This window comes from Haliotis cracherodii, unplaced genomic scaffold, assembly GCF_022045235.1.
Source record: "Haliotis cracherodii isolate W230 unplaced genomic scaffold, xgHalCrac1.p SCAF_11, whole genome shotgun sequence".
Lineage (NCBI taxonomy): Eukaryota > Metazoa > Mollusca > Gastropoda > Lepetellida > Haliotidae > Haliotis > Haliotis cracherodii.
The window spans coordinates 25,808,919-25,833,967 of record NW_027266266.1 but is presented as its reverse complement, the minus strand read 5'-3'; the positions used below and the strand labels follow the sequence as shown (position 1 = coordinate 25,833,967).

Genomic DNA, 25,049 nt, shown 5'->3' with positions numbered 1-25,049 from the left:
CACAAAAACAATTCACAAATTGTCGTAACACAAGAACTAATTTGTGAAAAGGACACACGGCTAATGTTGATTCTCTGTGAAGCTACAATGTATATCTAAACTGTAGCTGACAATCCGCCATCTTCTCCTGGTGAGCTGATCAAACCACTCATTCTGGGCCACAGTGAACCAGTTCTTCCAGTCACCCACCTCGCCTGGAACGATAAAGTTCTGATGATATAAACAACGTATTACCCAATACTGACAAATCTCTAAAAAAAAGTGGATGTTAACTTATGTTCGAACTTTCTTATACCAACAGTATGTACTGAAACACACAATTAGCGTGACTGTTTTCTCCTTGTCAAAACTTTTCCGCTCTATCCTTAGAATTAGTAATGTGTAGTGGCGTTAATCTGGACTGAAGATTGACCTAAACGACTTTCTAAAGAATCTTTCCCTTTGAAATATTATTATATTAAACAGTCTGAGTTTAGAATCATGTGTGTCTACTGCAAATATGTGATGGCATATCTTTTAATTGTAATCCCATTTAGAGATGAACATTTGAGGTGGCACCAGGATACGCAAAGCAAAGCTTCCCTGATTTATCGAGATCAGTCCGTAAATCCATGTTCTATTCCACTATAATTGTTATTGATTTTCTTTACTTAATAATTCCTTTCGATGACGGTTACTCTTGCTTTTGTTTAAAGATCAAAGCACCTTTTCTGAACACCGCACGGTGTGACTTGATATCTTTCATCTTGTCAAAGCTGCAGATGTTGACCACCGCCTTCAGGAACTCCTCACTCCTCTTGACGTCCAGGAAGCTGCACAGTCTCCTCAACTGTTCCATAGGATCCTTGCACAGAATAAAGTCCATCAAATGACATAGAAAGTGTAAAGCTGTTGAGAAAATCAAGAATGGGGTTCAAACACTGGACCCCTTCATGCATGCAGGGAACTAAACCGTGTCTTTGGTGAGTGCCTGCTACTGGTGTATTCCTCTGCAGACGGCAATGTCAGAGATGATTTTTAAAAACCGAATCAGGGACACACAGATGGTTGACAGTATGTATAAATATCTACACTATCGTAGTACAATGACAAATTGTGACCAACCGATTCTGATTTTAGTATACGATCAAAATACAAACATATTGTACGTGACACCTACTCTACCTCGTCGTTAGAACAGGGAATGATATTCCTATTCTGAAATTGATGGAATTGATGCGGGTTTTCTGACTCGTCAACAACTCGGCTTCCCCAGTTGCAAATTATGTTGTGCGATCTCAGAAACATATCAATATTACAGAACATTCGCAAGATCTGCTGACGCCAGGATTGTCCACAGAGTGTCCAAATGACATCTTCGAGTGTCTAGTACCACTCACTCAATTTTATTGTTTCAACGTTGGTTGGTTTGTTTGCTGATTAACGCCGCACTGAATTGGTCCAGGGTATACACCATACCAGAAAGGAGATGTCATACACTGGGTAATCGAAGATGTCTCGTGTCTCACTCCGAAGGTCTTCAAACATGTCTAATTCCTGTCTTTGCATTGTTACACATATTAACTATGAATACATAAACCAATGTCTGACACAGTTTATCATTATTCATCCGTCACAAGAAAAAAAGTTACTTTGTATACTTACCTCTTTTAAATCTTCATAAAACACCGTCAAAATCGGCCATTCTGGATAGGTGTCCCTTAGCTTCTGCCATGATAAAACACGGTCCATCCAAGAACCGTGGTAAACTGCAACATAACGTTACACCATATTGATATAACAATCGGAATTTAAAGCAGATTAATTTATTACCCAGGTGATGAAGATACAGTTGGTGAGATATGAAGTCCGATACTATGTTTGATTTTCAATTGAAAATATCAAGTTGGCGGTATTATATCCAAAACATCAACTGTACTGGCGCTTACTCAGCTCTCAAAGAATACTTCCACGTGGTTTTAATTTTTAAAAACATTCATCTATCTAAAATTTAATTTAAAAAATAAAATATTTCGCAAAATACACAATCTTACACATTTTATCTTTGAAATCCATATATTTGCTTTTTTCGGCACAAATTTACATTTCAAACATGGTAGGGGTGCAAATTAATTTCTTACCCAAGTCTTCATGGAACCAATTCATTTTTACACAATATCACCTTGCCACAGATTACTTTTTACAAATTGTTGCATAAAAGAGTGATGGTTAAAGAAACAACACCAAATTTAACAACAGTCTTTTCAATTTTCAATAACATAAAAAAAATATTCGGTATTCTTTCTTTTGCCCCTCAGTTTACATAGAATGTCACCCAAGGGTCGTTTGATATCAACATGAGTAGATACAAATTCAAAACTATGCTTGCCGAATGTGAGAAAGTTATGTCATTTGAAGATAACGCCATGTAAACGATGACGTCACAGTGGTCTGTTCTATTGCTTTGCGATGCAATTTAATTGTAACGATGTACAGGAGTATGCAATGTCTGTGTCCTGTGAAGTGTAGCAGATATAGCAGTACGTTAAGTAGGGCAAACAAAGCGATATTCGTTTGTTAAGTCTAGATACCAGTGTGATACTAGTCTGTTATGTTCAGCTGACAATGCCATAACATCATGTTAAGTCTAGCTGAGAATATGACAGACGTCGGCAAAGTCACACTGACAATATGACAACCATCTGCCAATCATACAGTTGACAGTATGACAGTAGTTGCCGGCTTGGAGGCAAGTACATATAGCTGTCTGTATATTTTAGAACGGGCTCGCAGTGGAAACACAGAATGAGAAAATGATCTCCAATAATGTAATGTCCCTATCCTCATCAGTCATCAAATCTCATCATGCAACAATACTGATTACAAGGCAATAACGTTGTACCTACATCTTCCTTGCACACACGGCTTCACGAAGTTCTCCCACTTCCCCGTGTATTTGCAAAAAGGCAGCTTCAGGGCGAAGGAGTAATAGGATGCAGTAACATCCTTCGGGTTCCGGAATACGGTGATAATTTTCGGCTTCTTTTGGATCACCTCCGGTGACAGTTTGGTTAGAGGGGCATTTGACGCAAGGATTCGGGGGGAGGGTAAGTCTGCATACTCCTCTTCCGGTGCACTCTCCATCAGCAACTCGTTCATCACTCTGTCATCCTCCACCACACGTCCCTGTAACACCTGGCGGGTTAATTCCCACAGCCAATGGTTTCCTGTAGAAAATGATTCAAGTTATATAGTTTCCAAGTTTACAACATAATATGTTCTTAATCACGTGTGGTATCGCATTAGGAACTGTTGACAGCAGAATTCGACATGATTTTGATACTTGTGGGTTTTTTCATTTTCACAGCAGCCCGTGTTCATTGGTTTGTCAAAAGTGTTAAACTTCTGAGACCTTCTTTAAAATCACCACGGGCTTTCCTCCTTCCAAACTTACTGAACTGACACGCCCCGACATGGCTGAAATACTGTTCAAAGCGGCGTTAAACCAAGCTGACTCAGAATTACGTGTGACCTGTGAGGACCCGGGGAAGAATAGGTCTACAGCAACCCATGCTTGTCCTAAAAGGAGACTATGATTGTTGTAACTAACGGGATCGGTGGTCAGGCTCGCTGACTTGGTTGATGCATGTCATCGTATCCCAATTGCGTGGATCGATGCTCATGATGTTAATCACTGGATTGTCTGGTCCAGACTGTTATTTACAGACCGCCGTCATATAGCTGGAATATTGCTGAGTGTATAGCTGGAATATTGCTGAGCGTGGCGTTAAACAAGAAACACTATAACATGATGACAGATATACTTGTGACCACGGACGGGTTAATCCTTTCTCATAAAAAGGCATATGACTTCTGAGTTTCGAGATGTGACAGCAAAAAATATAACTGTTTACGATGGTGGAAGGAAAGAAACACTGACATGACATTATAGGATCAGATGGTCACATAATGTGACCTGTATTATCGTGTGTCCTCGATGCCCTGTGTCGTGGTGGCTGCTATCAGCAGTTGCTTTGGCTGACCCCGATTACATATATCGGTTGAATCGTAAAACACCATTCATTAATTCACGCTTACTGTTGTGAGACACTGTTACTGGCACCTTTCGATTGTCTCAATTTCATCTTTATCTTCATTTCAATGTTTATAAGAAAAGAATAAACGGCAAAATAGCTGAGAAAACTATGTAAATAGACCACTGAAAATAAGTGATGACACCAGGTGGTCACGAAAAGGGTAAGCATGTCCTGCCCTGTCGGTAGCACCCGCCATTTAACACACATATGTTATGTATTTGTCAAAAGGTATCTTTTCTGCTCATCTTATAGCTTATGCGTGTGCTTATGCTTACTGATCCGACTAATCTTTACAAGGAATCCTTATCTGCTCCGAAACGTGTACGTCACCTGATTTCGGGAATCCAAGAATAAGGACATCATCTTCTCTTATTTTGACTGATGTGAGCCCGGTGATTGCCTGGATGTTGAAAACCGGAAAGAGATGGTCATTATGCTGGATGCATCTCATAGTGTCCCCGCCGTCATCAGCGACAGTGATCTCAGTCATCTTTTACAACTGCGCCTACAAACAAGTAGCATCAAGCGTGTTAAAACAGTAACTGTTCAATATTAACTCCACCGAAACAATTTAGAGAAGTGTATAGGATAGACTAATTAATAAATATGTTTTGTGCTACTACATATCTGAAGCCAAAACATATTTACAAGCAGGCGCCTGTGGTGATCTACGGTGCTTGTGTACGTCGCATTGTTTCCTTGATGGCGACATTCCACGTGTTCACTGGGGCACGGGTGGCCCAGTCGTCTAAGCCGCCGCGATTCGCTATGCAGAGTTGCGTCCTTTGGGCACGCCAGAAACCTATGATTGTGGGTTCGAATCCCGGTTCGCCCCGATTATGTTTCTAGGTTTGTCAGCACCATACCCGTGCTCGTGGGTTTCACCGAAATGGTAAACGTCTGAGACCTGCATCACTTCGGGCTTTCCTCCCACATTAAGCTGACACTTTAAACTCAACTCACTCATTCACTCTCACGTGTTCACCAAGTTGCTTTACAAAGGGATCAAGGGCGGCTGGCAGTTTGCGATAGAAACGAAGATCAGGTCACACATTCCACATATCCACATTTTTTCATGAAAGGGTAAACTTTCATTTGATGATGACAAGTCTGCTTCTGATTATCTGCGGACAAAAAAATCTACACCAACACCGTTCCAGCAGCGTCAGTCAAGGCTCAGGTTAAAAAATAAGGTCTCGTCCATAATCTTGTTGACCTGTGATGTCATGCATAAATTTGCCTCTCAATGTGTTATCGTGCATATTAAAAAGCACAGCCAGTGGACTCTTTCAGTGCGTTACTGATATGTCATTGATGGTCTAATTTGTATGTCAGGGGTCTAAACTGATTGCTTACAGGTTGCGGTGTTTGACATTTGGTTCTTTCTGTCTTAAGCTGTCTGGACATAGTTTGTCAGTGTTATTACACTGAACGGACATTTGCGCTTAAATAAATCAGAACTTAAATCTCAAATATGTATTGGTTTGTTAGTTTTAATTAGGGAAAGTAACCCTTCACAGCACCGGAAGTAGTCAAGATTTTAGTCACGTGAATTAATATATACTAATACTATACTAATGTATACTAATGTTACTGTTGTGGTGGACGATAACTTTTGGATTATACCTTGGCTATTGCATTTTAATAATCAGTCATGGCTAAATCGTGTGTTTCAACTGTTATTTTCTTGGAACTCACTTTCGAATACTAGTCTCTTACTAACTATTTATCATGATGCGACTTCCAAGTGACACCACTGGAGATTTGTCAAGAAAGGTATGAACATATTGGAATTCTGGCGCCGCTAAAACTAATGAATTTTCAAGTGGAAAATATCAAGAGTACATTTGTACCAATAAGGCTTGTGTATGCATTAATATTATATAGAACTTTAAACGCTTGTAGAATTTTGCATCTTGGGAATGTATTTGCATTGAATCCATCCAAAAAAGTCAGAAAAAATATAAACAAAAGAAGAAATAATGGTATTCCTCTTGAGAAAAAAATGTAAGACATCGTATCATAATGGTAGCCCATGTCGTCCCTGTCAGGTATGCATACAGTTGGGACAATTTAAAAAAAGATGATCCTCATCATGAAATGAATAAACCTTATTATCCAGGTGAAAAGCATTAATATCCAGTGAACATATTTCGTAACATGGAAAACTAATAAAAGTACAAAAAAGTTTAAATTGTTTGATAGGCATTACTTAGAAGTTGACGGATGACAAGATAGACACAATTTTATGGATAACAACATCTTTAATACTGTGAAAAGCGACGTTTTGGTATAGATCCTTATATCCATAAAATTGTGTCTATCTTACAAAAAAGTTGTTTCAGTAGAAACCTCTGTTTAAAAACTCCAGTTGACAGAGACTATAGAGTGAGTATGTCATATGCTAGCAAATTGTATTTACTCTTTGTAGGTCGCACTTGAGAACGAGGTTTTTACGGGAAAAGATATCAATTACAAAATTGAGGCTGAACTCGCACACTGTAATGTTTAACAAGCACGTCTCATTTTGTAAATTCCTCGGAATGTCCACCATTACATTTCTAGAATGACATCACGATGCAGGGATTTGGTAGTGAAACCTTGATTAAAAAGCTAACATGTAGTCGTTACCAAACTGTGTCTTTCTGTGAATAAAAAGTACGAACATGCTGTAATGCGCAAATGAGAAATGGGAGACGCCACGGTGCAGCTGGCTTCGTGGACAAAGAGAGGCCACTCATGTTGCGCCGTAAAGCACGCTCCAGCCAGGTCAGCTTATAGCTTCAATGTAATACTGGTATCCCTACAGTAGGTAAGCTGTTTTTTGCGGGTACAATTAAATTTAATAATATAATTCAAACAAGTTCTTTTCACTTGCCTGTGTAGGATGTCAGTCAACTCATTGTTCAGTGGAAGTAGGTCGCCAGGTGAGTTTACAACAAGCACAATTTGATGACGACAGTAGCGGGCGGAGTTTGTAATAGCGGTGCTATATGACATTGATCCCTGTGAAAGAGTATCCCAATTTGTCTATTGCTAGTTCATGAAAATATAAAACTAATATGTTTCAAAATAAAACTTTTGTAAGAAAATGAAACATGAAAACCAACTTGAAAGTCCAAATATTTGGCTAAAGGGGTTTTCCTTGTGAATTTGTAATCTACATTCGGAAATCATATTTTGACAAAATGCTTCCACAAATGGACGTGTTGTGCGACAGATTTCCGCGTGGTGTAGGTGAGCGGAAAACGTGTAAACTATAGCGGAATTGTTCTATGACCAAACTAGCATGACGTTTTACATCAATATTCCTAATTATATATGTTGGGTAAAAAAATATCGACCACCTGAAAATCCAAGAATATCCAATATAAGTTGTGACGTTGAAATACATAGAATCCTTGGAATTCCAGGCAATTATTCCACTCCAGGTAGTGCTTTCTACTTAACAAGCTCCACTGTCAAAAATAAGGGTTGATCGTCAGATCCATTGCTTAAAGGGCAAACTGTTGGTATTCACAAAATTGAATCCATAATGAAACGCATGGTAACATCTGCGGGAACGTCATGTGACAAGAAACTGACAAACCACAGTGCACGTAAACATTTGGTGCATAAGCTGAACGATGTAAACGTCCCGCCGTTTCATATTATGCAGATATCACAAAAAACAGGCCACACAAAACATACACAGCATCAAAGATTATTCCCATATTAACTCTGAACAACACAGGCCAATATGCTCCATTCTTTCAGGATCAAAATCCAGAGCACTTGTACCGAGTTCTTCTGAGGTGAACAGGGAGGTCAACAAAGTCAGCTGTTTGCAATATAGCGAGGTGTATCCGGTTGCTACCTTGCCGCCTGCTTTGAACTCAATGAAACGCGGACCCGTGAAGATCCGGGGTAGAATAGGTCTTCAGCAACCCATGCTTGCCGTAAAAGGCGACTATGCTTGTCGTAAAAGGCGACTAACGGGATCGGGTGGTCAGGCTTGCTGACTTGGTTGATGCATGTCATCGATCCCTATTGCGTGGATCGATGTTCATGATATAAATCAATTGTCTGGTCCATACTCGATTATTTACAGACCACCACCATATGGCTGGAATATTGCTGAGTGCGGTGACCAAAGATACTGAAACGCGACCACATTTTATCAGTGTTTGATCCATTTAAGGTTGCATTTTTGCGATTAATGTCAATTATGCTAAAAAACACGCCGAATTGCCGTAATAGTGATTCAAAACTTGATTAACACTTAGTCTCGCCTCTGCCACAAACTTGTAAATGTCGACTTGACATTTCGCACATGATGATGTTACTTACTTGCTGCTGTTAATATTTTCGTATATTTAAGGGGGCACGGGTGGCTCAGTCGTCTCAGGCGCCGCGATTCGCTGTGCAGAGTTGCGTACATTGGGCACGCCAGAAACCTATGATTATGGGTTCGAATCCCGGTTCGCCCCGATTATGTTTCTATGTTTGTCAGCACCATACCCGTGCTCGTGGGTTTCACCGAAGTGGTAAACGTCTGAGACCTGCATCACTTCGGGCTTTCCTCCCACATTAAACTCACTCACTCACTCACTCGTACATTTAAATGTTTTAGGCGATAAAGGCGCATTAAAATGCGATCATGCATGATCTGTGAGATTCTCTATTTCAACCTCTAAATTTGCATATTTTTTATTACACTGAAAGCGATATTGCTGCAGAAGATGACTTCTTTAACTCTTTTGGTTACATTTGTCTTTCCCAATGGAATTTCAAACTCGGAACTGTCAAATGATATAAATAAATCCAAAGCTGCCTTATGTGGGTGTACAGGTTGACTTCACCACATTAGGTTGGTTATTGGTTGGTTTGCTGTTTTACGCCGCACTCAGCAATATTCCAGCTACATGACGGCGCTCTGTAAATAATCGACCAGACAATCATATGATTGATATCCTAAGCATCGATCAACGCAATTGAGGTATGGTGACATGCAAAAGAACACGTGTACGCCACCGAGCCGACCATCCTATTCATCTAGTCGCCTCATACGACCAGCATTAGTTGATGGCAGCCAATAGTAACGACTAACGAAAATGCCGCGGCCTTTTAATTCCGTAAGAGATTGAAGAGATTGCAAAGTGAAACTGGAGAACTATACATTATGCTTGTCGTAAGAGGCGACTAACGGGATCGGGTCGTCAGGCTCCCTGACTTAGTTGATGCATGCCATCGTACCTGAATTGCGTAGATCGATGTTCATGAAGTCAATCACTGGCACAGACTCGGATATTTACAGACCGCCGTCATATAGCTGGAATATTGCTGAGTGCGGCGTTAAACAACAAACAAACACAAACACTATAACATGTTGACAGACGGGATTTGCAGGGTTAATCCTTTCTCATAAAAAGGCAAACAATACAACTGTTTACGATGGTTGAAGGAACGGACCACTGACATGAAAATTTCGTGAGAAGCAAATTATAGGATCAGATGGTCACATAATGTGACCTGTATTATCGCGTGTCTTAGTCAAGAGGTTCCAGGGTCGATTCCAGGCCGGTGTTTGTAAAAGTGTTTGAGAAAATTATATGTATGTTGTGTGTCTAGTCTAATAGGTTCTTTGTAAGTTTGGAACAGGGAAAAGCGGAGCTGGAGGAGAAGAAAAGGAAAGCTTCCGAACGAGACTCCAATGCAAGTGTGAACGTCAGCTGACCAGTCCCAAAGGGCACCCTGCCACTGAATATACGGTGTCCAACACAACGAAAGAAAACCGAAAACAAGGCACTGTAGCTCACCATGTGAATTCCGTTGTACGACTGGCATTTTGCCTATGCGATGTGACGCTGTAACTCGGGCAAACTGCGAGTGGTCCATCCATATCTATGTATTTGTATTGAATTAAAATGTATGTATGAGGGTATTGCTTGGACAGGACAATAACAACCCAGAGAAACAATAAAGCAAGCAAACGCAATGGCGACTGTGGTATTGTAATAATACCGAAGGTTAGATTTGGTGGTTGAGCAGGAACTGAGACTTAGGAATTAAAATAGAAGCTAAAATCAAAATACACCTGATAATACATTATTACATACTACTGCACTTTCACAAGAGGTTTTTGGTAGACATTTGGATGGCATTTCAAACCTTGACCCATCAGTGACCACAATGATGTCAGACACAATTCCCTATTTTAACTGGTACCATATGCCCCTGTGTATGTAGGTGCACCGTTGGGGCAGGATACGCTCACATTAACCCGAACACCTGCTATCATCACAATTTTATCGTGATTTATAAACAGGTTTATGATATTGTCCGAATCGAAAACTGGACTGCTTTTAGTAGATATTTCTTATGGCTATGAAACGGGTTTTGTCGCTTTTATTGAAAACAGTTCCCAGAGTTCAACGTAGATGGTTCATCTAAGGTGAACACTGGGGACTATTCAAAAAAATGCAGGGAAGGTCTTAACAAGACTTGTATTCAGAGTTAGAAAAACAGAAGTTATTATCAATCTATCATATTTGCTTCCGTCAGTTTTAGTCAGTGGATTATATTGCGTGTATATTGTTTCATTTGACGTACATTTTAAGTAGTTTGATTCTAATGTGACCTACAATATTCACGCGTCCTTCAAATCTAGTACCAACACACTTCCGATTTTTATTCTGAAATCAAAGAGTTTATAAAGCTAGGTAGACACAATTTTATGGAAAACAACTTCTTTGATACTGTAAAAAGCGACGTTTCGGTATAGATCCTTATACCGTGGTCAAGCAAGGGTCAACATACAAGGAAACTATAAGGATCTACACCGAAACGTCGCTTTTTACAGTATTAAAGAGGTTGTACATGTTATCCATAAAATTGTGTATACCTGGTCATCCGTCCGCTTTTAAGTAATGCCTATCACAAATTTAGTTTATAAAGCTGATGTCGAAAACGTTAAATAGCATTCCATAGAAAACACTTGTGTAATAATAATTCCATGCGACCTAATCAATGCTGACGAAATGCACAGACCAGTGATGACGTAATGCCAACATCATTGTTTTAAGTAACGTTTACTCATTAAAATTTTGTTTTGTTTGTTTGTTGTTTATCGCCACACTCAGTAACGTTCCAGTTACATAACGGCGGTCTGTAAATAATCGAGTCTGGACCAGACAATCCAGTTATTGATATCATGAGCATCGATCCACGCATCTGCAAGAGTTGCTGAACACCTAATCTTACCCTGTTTTATACACTGGAGTAGTACATGTTTATCAAACACAACACTGACACATACTTGACAATAAAACAACTTTACTAATACAACGAATCAACACAATTACCCACACCATAATGATGGTTCAGAATATGGATTTAATGTTTATGTTCAGTGGAAAAGAATTTTGTTCAGGAAATCAGAAAAAAGTAACTTTATGAAGCAAAATCCATGATATGATCATTCGAATCGATACACGTGTTATCTTGCTGCTAAACCGAATAGACACTTTGAAGTGCAAAAAACATATACGCTCTCCGGACTGTGTTTGGGACGATGTCTTCTGTTAGAAGCCTTCGGGATCTTCTTTAATATCCGTTTTATACTACAAGTGGCCACAGACATACTAATATTGTATCAAGAACAGAAACAGTCATTTAATGATTGTCCACACTGGATATGGTAGTGGTAATGCATCGTCCATGTCACCGGAACGTCATATTTCGTGTTTCCCTGGTTTCATGGGAAAACTGCCCAGACTTAAGACGTATGTCCAATACAACGAAAGAAAACTGACAAGGCACTGTAGCTCACCTTGTGCATTCCGTTGTACGACTGTCATATTGCTGATGTGATGTGACGCTGTAACTCGGGCACACTGCGAGTGGTCCACCCTTATCTTGTGTATTTGCATTGAAATGAAACAGATATGCAGTTCCGTCATTAACACGTTGTATGTATGAGGGTAGCTCATCCGTCTGATTTCTAATAGGTGTGTAATATGGTCTGCTTGATGTGTGGGTTTACCACCAATGTATGACATTCATGACAATTTCATCTGTGTCTCACCTCAATATCTACAGTGTTATTGTATGCAACATCGTCAATGAAAGTAATAGCATTCAATCACTATGATAATAAAACCACATGCATGGCGTGTGCCTGGCGTCTGTGAAGAAGATTTTTTAAAATAATATTTATTTCAGTTTCCTTATGTCTTGAACAAACAAATATAACATGACGAAAAAGTCACTGATACTAATGCTCGTAAAGCATTATGTTATAATAACAAACTAAGATGTGTATACGTATGTATAATTATATCTGGTATTATCAATCATATTCCATACATCTGATTATACCAATACAAACTGTATTTACTTCAAATGATAGTGAGTGCCAGATTGGGCTGGAGATGCAAATTTGAATTCCACTGTAGTTCTTATCATAATACCTGTTACTTGAGCCTTGTGGGCTTTGTTTACACATGTTGTTACAGTTGGATTCATTTTAACTAAAAAACGTCACGAAACTGGATTCGGCCCAAGGTCACTCTTGCAGACTCGGAGAAAGATAATATTAATGGTCGGAATACGAATAACGGAACTTTAGTCAACAGAGGAAAATAATATATTGGCCAAAACTTTTTATAGGGAAACCATATATGTCATTCCTTTTTAATATACACTTCACATGTTAAAGGTTCATGTTTGTGTATCATGGAAAGATACAAATATTCCAAAGTTGAGTTGTGTGTACAAAAAACGACAGTAAACGAGTATGAATGTGATCAACGTTTTGTATGATATAAGTGACAACAGTTGCTTGTAAAATTCAGTAACTTTCATTCTGTGGTGTTTACAAACAAAACGTTTAATGTTTTATGCGTTATTAGTTCTATCTATAATACGATTGTATACCGGACATAAAGTAGCACAAGCGTTCTACAGCTAAGATGATCTCATCGAACTCATGTGTAGCTCGTTTTCATCAGTGCGTATTGAATTACTAACACGTTGTCGCTTTGCCAGTTCTAGTCTTCCAGGGTATATCTGAACTTGAGTGTTGATCCCTCCATCTTGTCGATGTACACTCTGTCAAACCACTCACTCATGGACACAGTAAACATGTTCTTCCAGTCACCGACCTGACCTGCAATGACACCAATCTGACTTTACAAACACAATGACCTTGAGTGCACTGAAAGGACATCGGTGATGTGACCTGCATGCATTGAAATGGCATACGTCTGACCTTTCAGTAACCTTGACATAAGTGCATTAAGATGACACCAATAACCTTGACCGAGTACAATAACATGAACACTACTGATGATTTGGTTGGTTGGTTTGTTGTTTAACGCCGCACTCAGCAATATTACAGCTATATGACGGCGGTCTGTAAATAATTGAGTCTGCACCAGACAATCCAATGATTAATGTCATGAGCATCGATCCACGCAATTGGGATCGATGACATGCATCAACCAAGTCAGCAAGCCTGACCACCTGATCCCGTTAGTCGCCTTTTACGACAAGCATAGTCACCTTTTTACGGCAAGCATGGGTTGCTTAAGACCTATTCTACCCCGGAATCTTCACGGGTCTCACCAATGATGAACACAAGTGGAGTTGTTATATGACGAACACAGGTGGAGTTGTTATAGCTCTGATCATTCATACATGATTCATTCATACAATTCATTATCATGGACCTATCCTCCAATTATTTCTTTATCTTTATCACTCAAATCAGTTATTTGCAATAGTAATCCAGACATCATAGTTCGGTACACAATGAGGCTTAAACCTATTTCAATTCATGTATGATATTATCCGCAATAATTTTTGACCGACACTGTAACGCATCATGAACACATATTTTGTCCAATAAATCCAGATAATTTTTAGATCACGGTGTCAGTTATTTCAAGCGGGGTAAGGGTGCTCCAAACTCATCCACAACCATCACAAATGTTGACACCAGGAATCAGGCCACACAACACCTAATGCTTTCCCCTAATCAGGAAAGAATGTGGGTCGGCTATCATGTATTAGTTGTGTCGGCAGTCTTCCTGCCATAGTGTGCATAAAAGTACGCGTTAATGTGGCCTTTGTGTCAGTTTTTAAGAATAGTCCTTTGAGGAAACATTCTTAAAATCATAGCTTAAGTGTACGTGGGTGTCCATTAAAAAATATAGCCCTCAGAACAGCCTTTGCTATAAAGAGTAGTCATCTGGGGTGTTTTAATTCACGCGTACTAAAATTTTCACACACACACACACACACACACACACACACACACACACACACACACGGAGAGCAATACATACATGTATGGAACTAAATGTATAAAATATATTTAGTGTCGTATCTGTTCAAAACGTGCATGTGTACAATACCTACAATTTATAAATGGAATTTAATTGGGTAATCAAGAACTTTGCGTGCATGTTCCTGTGCTCATCGGTTTTTAGTCTATAGCTCAAAGAACACACAAAGTGAATTCATAAATGACTTTTTGGACCACATCTTATTTCTTAAATAATTCAGATATTGTGGGTCTAGAAGGTCCCAATTGTTGCACGGGCCCGCACAATACATATATATCGCACTCTAAAAACAAACGTTTACCAGAGACATGATGAAGTGCTTGTTCCTAAACGCTAGTGTATATCTTACGTCACTGGTGCTTAATAATCACCACAGTCTGCCATACAACCAACACACACATGTGCATTCATAAATGCACACCCGTTTGTTCTTTTTCGCACCACAAACAAGTTTTTAGTACAGACATGTTGAAGTGTTTGTTCCTGGACGCAAATGCATATTTTACGTCACTGGTGTAAAACAAGTTTGAGATACAAGATACACACACACGTATTTCTAAGTGTACATCCGTTTACTAATATTACATTTTTGATCAAAATAATAGAAATAGTTATGTCGACTATTATTTCTAATTTATTTAAAACAAACTGAATTTACACTATTAAGCTTATCTATTTAGATCTATCTCTCATCTGAAAGCTGAATACTTTTCCATGGACCTCTTACGAATGGTATATATCTAACATAAATTGTATATATCGGCAGATTTACTTCGTGTGCCTCATGCCACATGCATCTTTCCAACAACACATCCTCGCATACCTCAATATATGTTGAGAAGTCAAAATGTGATTTTTCACCCGTAAGGTCCTTTATCTCATGGTTGGTCTCATGAGTTGATTTATTAACACCAGTGTTTATATACTATCAGCAGTGTTGTAAAATATATGACGTCACTAGCTGACGTCATTATACTGAGTGGTTGTCGCCATTTTGTACTAAGTGTTCCTGCACAAGATTACTCAAAATTGCGTAAGTAGTATTGCAAAACTGAAGTGAAATTTTATTATATTAACTAGTGGAAAACACAGTATCAGAGTTCACGCAAGTCTTGTTTGAATCTAGATTGTTATATAGGCCTACCTAGATTGTTGTTGTGTATATCCAAAATTTTCTAAACAACTGCAGGTTCACCTTCCGTCTTCATTGAAGGCAGGTCTACTGCATGTCATGTGGGTATGTCTCCCTTCACAAAATATTTCCGATACAGAGAAGTCACTGTTTCTAATGACGATCTCTTGTCTGAAGAAGAATATTCTGTCAATCTCAAAGAACTTCAAGCTGAATGGGAAAAGGCCAAACCAAGTAACACTCACATCAAGCTGCTTCTCCGGCACCTACGTCAGTACAGAAAAAGGTGGATGACTTCTCTACCAGACGGAAAGATCCAGCCCATATTGAGGCGTATCCCTTTTTCTCAGAAGGACAACATGTGAGTACTGAGTAGTGACAGATGATAGGAACATGCTGTTGGTAGTCCACGATGTCTCCAAATATTATTATCAAAACACTGTACAGTTTCAGAGAACAATTGTAAACGTCATGTGCAAATGAAGGAATGGATTATATTCAATAGATTACCTGTAAAATGACTAGACTTTTGTCATTTCATACTCTGTTATTCATTCACAGATGCTGTCGGAATTCTTTGCTATGGTGTACCCAGAAAAGGGGGAGGAACAGGCCAGACAAGATGTCTGCCAGAAGGTTGGCGAATACAATGAAGGCTAACGTGAGCACTCTTTTTATCATTTAAATAATGTCTCCTGAATAGCTTTACATATCAAAAGTACCATATACCCCCTAACCACACACACACACACACCTGGACATTAGGGTAATTCAACTGTAACTACGAATCTTATTACAGAAAGATGACATAACAGAAATTGACTTACTGGTGGGCATGGAAAAGGCTGTGGCAGTCGAAAAAAGACGAGCTAAGAAGTCCAAGTCAATCATTAGTGTCCATAAGGTTCGTCTCTCAATCCCTCAAACAGTATGCTGAATAATAAGGTGGTGTGGGGCCTTAAGGATTTTTTCCACCTGTGGTTAAAGTATGCTGTGACCCCTCAAATTTTAGCTTTTAACATTATGCTATATGGAAATGACCAACTGACTTTCATCCTTAGTTAAAGATCATATCATTTTTTTAAAATGCAGACTTTTTTACAATTTTATCAAAGCTTTTTATACCAAAACTTAAATTTAATGTTTAACTTTCAGGTGGATGGTGTGACTTCTGTCAAAGAAGCATTTTTTTAATCCAAGGAATTCACCTCGCCACCGCCTCATCATTGTCGTCAATAAGGACGACAACAGTTTCATGACAGCCTACATTGTGGTGAACATTTCATAGTTTGCCAAGCTGCATCTATCTTGGATGCAGCAGTTGTGCTATACTGGCAGCGTATTATGTATATTTGATCTGAGCTACCCAGACATATATACGCGTGCGCTTGGATTGCTGCAGCAGTTTGTGGTGTGAGACGCCTACAGTGGACCTTAAGGAACAAAATGGATCACTTTCGTGAAACGTCTCACCCTGGACTCTCCCTAGTCTTACTGACTCAGTCATTAGTGTTTATCACTGAACATGTATTCTAACATAAACATGTATAAGTGTCTATAAAGTGTTGCAAGAGTATAAACATGTTTTTGTGTTTATTTTTAAACGTCTCAAAGTGCATTTAATTTTAAGCGGCCCTGTATCTACATAAACACGTATGTTTATAAATATACACGTGAACGTGTCTATAAAGTGTTGCATCATCAGTGTTTATTTCTGTGTTTAAACAGAAACACTTGTTTTTAGAGTGCGCGTCATCTACATTTATGTACACTTATTTAGTCAACAACGTCACTTTACTATCCTTGCACATATTTCCACACCACAAAAAGTACATTTAGTACATTTCATCAACATATTTGAAGTTCTCTGACACCTATTACTCATCTTTATGTCTAACGTATTTAGTGACTGAAGTAGGTTACATTACCGCGTGTCAGATAACACGAGGGAAAAACCAAACTCGACGGATGTCGAATATGTAACCACTTTTCAGAAATCAACCAGACAAAATACCACACTTGAATCTGATCTGAGAATCGAACCCTGGATGAGGGACACAGACAGGCAGCACCTTTGACCACTTAACTAATTGTTCCCTTGATGGGACTTTGCAAGGAACCAACCTTTCCTGTACATGACTGGGAGTCCGTCGGGAGAGGTGTCGTACTGTCCTTTCTGTTCCCTCATCTTACTGAAGCTGCAGCTGTCACAGACCCTGTGCAGGAAGTCAGACGGGTAGTTCTTCCCCAGGAAGTCGGATATCTTCCGTACCTCCTTGTAAGGGTCCTGCATCACACCAAGGGTTCACAGCATCATATACGACTTCTAAGTTATGCCTTATAACGATAAACCCGAGATAAGAGAGTGGAGTGTTTTTTAATCCTAAGCATGTGATCAAAGTCATTCTTAAAATGTGTCATTACCCAGAGTAAAGTGTGAAGCCCATTTCTGGTGTCCCCGAAGTTAGATGGTTGGAATATTACGAAAAGCGGCGTAAAACCATGCTCCCACCCACTCAAAACCACAGCTACTATTACAATTGGATTGAATTTGATGATGACCGTACCTCTTTAATGTCTTCATACATAACAGACAGAACTGGGACATCCGGGTTGTTTTGTATCGCCTTCTCCCATTCACGCATGTAGTCAAACCACGAGCCGTAGTCCACTGTGTGGTTGGAAAAATATACATACATCGGTTTTAACATGTCTGTCACTCGAGATGAACACGTTCTTTTGAACGATATGAGGTGATATGAGGTTTGACGTCGTTGTCTGTTTGTTTGTTGTTTAACGCCGCACTCTTCGTATGCCCTTACCAGTGTGGCACAAAAAACACCCACTGACATGATTTGTTGGTTGGTTTGTTGTTAAACGCCGCACTCAGCAATTTTCCAGCTATATGACAACGATCCGTAAATAATCGAGTCTAGACCTGACAACCCAGAGATCGATATCATTAGCATCTATCTATGCAATTGGGATACGATGACATGACATCAACTATGTCAGCGAGCCTGACCAATCGATCCCGTTAGTCGCCTCAAACGACTAGCATGGGTTGCTGCAGACCTATTCTTACCCGGATCTTCACGGAGCGTCTAGCGTTTAAAGTTATTGCACTTGCATAGATACGTGCATGTGTGTTTGCGTGTGTTGCTGCTTTTGGTATTCCGGACACAGAACAATATTATATCAATATGTCGGCGGCCTGTAAATAATCGTGCCAATGTTTTATGTTATGAGCAACACCCTTCACCGACACGCAATCAACCGAGTCTGACCACCCGACCCGTGAAGATCCGGGGTAGAATAGGTCTTCAGCAACTCATGCTTGCCGTAGGAGGCGACTAACGGGATCGGGTAGTCAGGTTCGCTGGTTTGGTTGAAGCATGTCATCGATCCCGATTGCGTTGATCGATGCTCATGATGTCAATCACTGGTCCAGACTCGATTATTTACAGAGCGCCGTCATATATCTGAAATACTGCTGAGTGCGGCGTTAAACAAGAAACTAACAAACATAAGGTAGCTCGTACGACAGGCATGTGTTGCGAGGGACCATTTCTAACCCGGAGTCCCCATGGGGCTGCAAGAAAGCAACACGAGGGGTTCGTTATCCTTAACGATCGGTTAAAATGATTTTTAAATTATTTTTTTGTGCCATACATGAACTCCAAGAGATATCTAACAGTTGCTAGCTTGAGTATCTACCTCTTCCGTCTAAAACTAAGGGGAGGTAATTCCTCCACTTTCCACTGTAGTTGTACAGGTCCGCTAATCCAGTGTGGTGATGATAGTACGAAACAAAAAGGTCCTTTGGGTTTCTTGACAGAAATATTAACTTGTTCTTCTTCTGTGTGACTTCCGGGGGTAGTTGGGTGAACAGCAGATGCGTGTTAAGAGCCCTCGGGGAGGGGAGTTGGTCGAAGTGATCTTGATCAAACAGCTCCATCATCCCCTCATCCTTCTCGGCAGATTCCACTTCCGTCGTGCCAGCCTGGAGCATGCGCACTATCTCCCATACCCAGTGAGTACCTGAAACATTAATTAGTGAGTTATCCCTCGCCACTACCTGTTTGGCAGCAACAGATTGATTATCCATCTTTATAACATTCTAGTCTTCGTCTGGGTATAAGTATTTGGGGGAAATGAGCGTTTAGCACCGGATAATGAAACATAAATAATACTGCCAGGGAGTTTCCGCTCCATTCGGAGATCAGGCGACGAAGGACCCTTGAAGATCCGGGTTAGGATTGGTCGTCAGCTACCCGACTGAGTGGTCAAGTTCGCTAACTTGGTTGACATGTTATCGTATCTTTATTGTGTACACCGATACTCGTTAAGATCCGGGTTAGAATAGGTCTTCAGCAACCCATACTTGCCGTAAAACAATATTATATCAATATGTCGGCGGCCAGTAAATAATCGTGCCAATGTTTTGTGTTATGAGCAACACCCTTCATCGTCGGGGTACGATGACACGCAATCAACCGAGTCTGACCACCCGACTCGTGAAGATCCGGGGTAGAATAGGTCTTCAGCAACCCATGCTTGACGTAAGTGGCGATTATGCCTGTCGTAAGAGGCGACTAACGGGGTCGGGTGGTCAGGCTCGCTGACTCGGTTGATGCATGTCATTGTATCCCAATTTCGTGGATCGATGCTCATGATGTGAATCATTGGATTGTCTGGTCCAGATTCGATTATTTACAGACCGCCGCCATATATAGCTGCAACATTGCTCAGTGCGACGTTAAACAACAAATAAACAAACAAACAACATCGATGCTCATGATGTCAATCATTGAATTGTCTGGTCCAGACACGATTATTTACAGACCGCCGCATATAGCTGGAATATTGCTGTGTTCGGCTTTAAACAACAAATAAACAAACAAACAACATCGATGCTCATGATGTCAATCATTGAATTGTCTGGTCCAGACACGATTATTTACAGACCGCCGCATATAGCTGGAATATTGCTGAGTGCGGCGGTAAACAACAAATAAAAAAATAACATCGATGCTCATGATGCCAATCACTGGAGTGTCTGGTCCAGACACGATTATTTACAGACCGCCGCCATATAGCTGGGATATTGCTGAGTGCGGCTTTAAACAACAAATAAACAAACAAACAACATCGATGCTCATGATGTCAAGCATTGGATTGTCTGGTTCAGATTCGATTATTTACAGACCGCAGCCATATAGCTGGAATATTGCTGAGTGCGGCGTTAAACAACAAACAAACAAAGAATAAATGGATACTGTCAAACTGATATTCGAGACACCTTGAGACGTGTATGTACCCAATCTGCTGCATGTCGTGCTGCCACCATGATAAATATACTTGCCCGATTGCTCGCCGGTTACTGACAGAGAATGGGAGTCAAGCGTAGCGCAGACGCATTGAGATGTGTCAGTCCGGCAGCGTGTCCTGTATCACGTCATTAGCAACGGATAAGCTAGGCCCTCGCGACCCAGCTGTCATAACTCGGGACCAAACCATGCTTGTTTATTACGGGTGCCAAAATCCTTTTGAACAAAGACATACCTGACTTTGGGTAAGCACATACTATGACGTCATCGTGACGTATCTTGAACGTGCCCATGTTCATAACTGCTTCAGGGGGAAAGGCTGGATAAAGACGACCTTGAACTTGTAGGAAGGTCAAGGTGTCACCACCGGCGTCTGGTATTTTCACAGTGGACATGGCTGTTGAGTTGATGGGTTTCAATCACACAGTGTTTCAGGCTGAGAATGAAGAATCAGAACAGAAATACGTTAGGTAAAATCACGGACTTACATCATTATATTTTGCTGGTAATGCTTTCCTCAGGAACCAATTTGTCAGGGTGTCGCAAATTCTTCTGGATGATATAAAGGTGAATATCCTCTGATTTTGATATTATTCTGTCATTCTTTCACAATATTTTCTGCATATCAGATTGGCATTTACTCTCCACGCCAAACATTTGGAAAAAGGTTTAATAAAACCAACTGTCACGGATATGATGCTAAAAACCCGAGAATCGTCAACTGGGTGAATCTGGCATTCGAACCAACGATCTACGGATTTTGGAACTAGTACGCGATGCAACTATGCACTGAGAATATCCGTGCCTTGCCCTATTTAGACCATGTCCAATATTCAGAGAACCTTAGCGCCTAAAGTGTTTGAACAGCATTGTTTTGATGACGGTATGTAAAAGATATCTGAGAACTCAATGCTTAACCTTTAGAGCACGTGAAATTCCGTAAAAAGGCGACAATGCTTATCGTAAGAATCGCTGACCCAATTGCGTGGGATGCTCATGATATTAATCACTGTATGGTCTGGTCCAAACTCGATTATTTACAGACCGTCGTCATATAGCTGGAATATTGCTGAGTGCGGCGTTAAACAACAAACTAACCAACCAACCAATTGCGTGGATCGATGCTCATGATATCAATCACTAGATCGTCTGGTCCAGACTCGATTACTTACACACCGCCACCATATAGCTGGAATATTGCTGAGTGCCGCGTTAAACAACAAACAAACAAATAGAACACAGAGTGAGTTGCCCCTGAAATGTGTTCTCTGAGCCATTCGCAAGTGCATCTCTTTTTTTGACGACTCGTGTTATGAAATGCATGTCCCAGGCCAAGTATACAATTGATGCAACATCAAATCATGCACATTTTTCAATGACCCAAATATTATACTCCTGTTCATGTTGATGGGCCTATTATAACCACGCATAGCCCTAATCGAGAAACGAGTTATTGTAACGAAAACCAAATTTCAACCTACCCGTACGTTCACTTGACAGTATAGCATACTGAATACATCATAGATATACTCGATTATAAACGAATTATACAGTAATATGTTGGTCAGTAAATATGTCATTGTTAATTCCACATGTCTTCCATGTTATCGTTGCAGAAGACCACATTCGTCAGCCTTCCGTGTGAACATCACTGGTTAGAATCCCCCTGGCGACACATTTATTTTTTTAAAATTAATCGATCATCAAGGTAAATGATAGCACGCCATGACCAAGTGGTGTTTGACTTACAATAATGCAATTTGTTAAGGCGGAGTAAAAGACAAAAACGCTACGGTTCAGGTATGTGTTGTTGAATGACAGAACTCGTAACCCCTCCTCGAATATTGAGTACTCACAAGTAATTCCATTCAACACCGAACTTGCAGCAAGGACCTAATGCAGTTTTGGCACTCCTCTCCTCTGAACTTGCCAGACTAAGTAGGCTGAACCTTGGCATGTATATTTCTCGTTATTATGCCTCAATGTCAGATTGACCAATCGGAGAGAAGAACCACTAAGCCCATATGAGCCCGTATACCGTCAGTACAAATCCAAGATGGTTGTTACTGACCTAACATGAGACCGTATACCGTAAGTTACAGCCATTGTGGATTTTCCAAGACCCATCTCACATAGTTTACATAGAAATTCTGGTACAGAAATTCGTCATTCGGCATTGTTTGGGTTTTAATATAATTAATTTTGATGTGCAAGGACTTTTAATGTTTTTTTTGCATCACGTTCGTGACTCTAATAAAGATTATATACTCAACAACAAAATATTTTAATGTATTTTTCAAACAAGTAAAGTTTGGTTCTCAATATTGTGGTACATGTATGGAATCAAGTCACAAGAACGCTACCGCTACAGAAAAGCATGCACATTCCATGCAAAAGTTGACTTTTATGCAAGCTCCATGCATTTCACTACCCAAGAATGGGTATATATACTAGTACATGTGCGTTAACGGGATTCCATATGCATTGTTTAGCATCGTGCTGACAACAACCACTCAGAAAAACATCAAAATTAAGCAATTATTCAACATTACGAAATGCCGCGCCTGTCCGAAAATGAGCGTCCGCGAACCATTGGTATGCTTGAAGCAGGATCGAGTCAACGTGATGTTGCAAGACAATTTAACGTCCATAGAAACACAATTTTGTGTTTATGGCAACGTTGGCAACAGACGAATGCAGTCAGAGACCATCCTCGGAGTGGCAGGCCACGCGTAACCAATAATCGACAAGACAACTGGATTCGAACAACACACCTACGAAATCAATTCCAGCCAGCAACAGTGACTGCAAGAAGCATCCCTGGTCCTCGATGAATATGTTCACAAACCGTACGTCGCCGCCTCAGATGTGCAGGGATTGACGCCGGAAGACCCGCCAGACGTCCCATTTTGACAGGAAACCACCGTCAAGCACGTCTACAGTGGTGCAGACAGTGTCTACGCTGGACGGCCATGCAGTGGGGACAAGTTCTATTCACTGACGAGTCTCGTTTTCACCTCAGCCACAGCAATGGACGGATTCGAGTGTACCGACGTCGAGGCGAACGTTACGTCAATCATTGTGTCATGGAAGAAGATCGGTTTGGGGGCGGCAGCGTTTTGGTATGGGGTGGGATTACAGCAAGACAGGGGACCCGTTTGATAGTGGTAGAGGGAAATTTCAATGGACAGCGCTACCGCTACGAGATTATCGGCCCTGTTGTTTGAACGTTTTTGCGTCGTCACGGCCCAGGCATTACCTTTCAGCATGACAACGCCCGGCCTAATATTGCTCGACTTGTTCAGGATTCTCTTCAACAAAACAACGTGAATGTCATCCCCTGGCCGGCTCGCTCCCCTGATCTCTCACCAATCGAGCACATGTGGGATGAGATGGATCGGCGCCTTCGACGTCAACCACGTGTTCTACAGACACTCCAGGAACTTCGAAACATGCTTTAGCAGATATGGACAGATATCCCACAGGACTTTGTGCGACGCCTGATCCATTCCATAAGACGAAGATGTGTTGCTTGCGTCGCAACCAGAGGTGGACACACACGCTATTGATTTGAAAATTGACATTTTGGCATGTTCATGGGTTGTTTTTTTATGAAATCACGCATTTTCTGAAGTCAAAATGGCAAATTAAACCATTTGAACAATTACAGGAGTCTTTTATCTGTTGCAAACCGATTTTTTTTGCATTAAATCTTATTCAATGTCATAGGAACTTTTGTTGTTCAGTATATAAAGTTAAAATTATCAACCTTAACGTCTCAGGTTGTAAGTGTTACGTTTTGAGGTTTGAATTTTGACATGACATGTGCGACAAAGATACCAAAAAGTGTAAACTTTTCGGCATAATAAATTCGTTATGGTGTCTTTAGTTTCCGTATAAGTGTCATATTAGGTTAGCAGAAAAATATGACACCGAAAACGGCAACTAATGACACCATAACTAATATTATGATGACATCATATTGTATTCAAATCATAAGGATGTTTGTGTGTGTGTGTTTCTAGTCAAACAATAAATAGAAAGTGTAAGGCATTTGAAAATTATACTTCTTAGAAGGCTCAGAACTTAGAAGTTGGATTTTGTGTAGAGTAAATTTAACTTCTGTGTTGCCGCAAAGTCCTAAAGTGATACACTTATCCTTACAGGTTAAGAAACATTGCGG

General features: G+C 40.3%; 2 pseudogenes; one reads left to right on the top strand and one right to left on the bottom strand.

Moving 5' to 3' along the window:
* Positions 1-82: 82 nt before the first annotated feature.
* LOC139454970 (uncharacterized) lies at positions 83-21,261 on the bottom strand (annotated as a pseudogene).
* Positions 15,644-16,730, top strand: LOC139456369 (uncharacterized; annotated as a pseudogene).
* Positions 21,262-25,049: the final 3,788 nt, after the last annotated feature.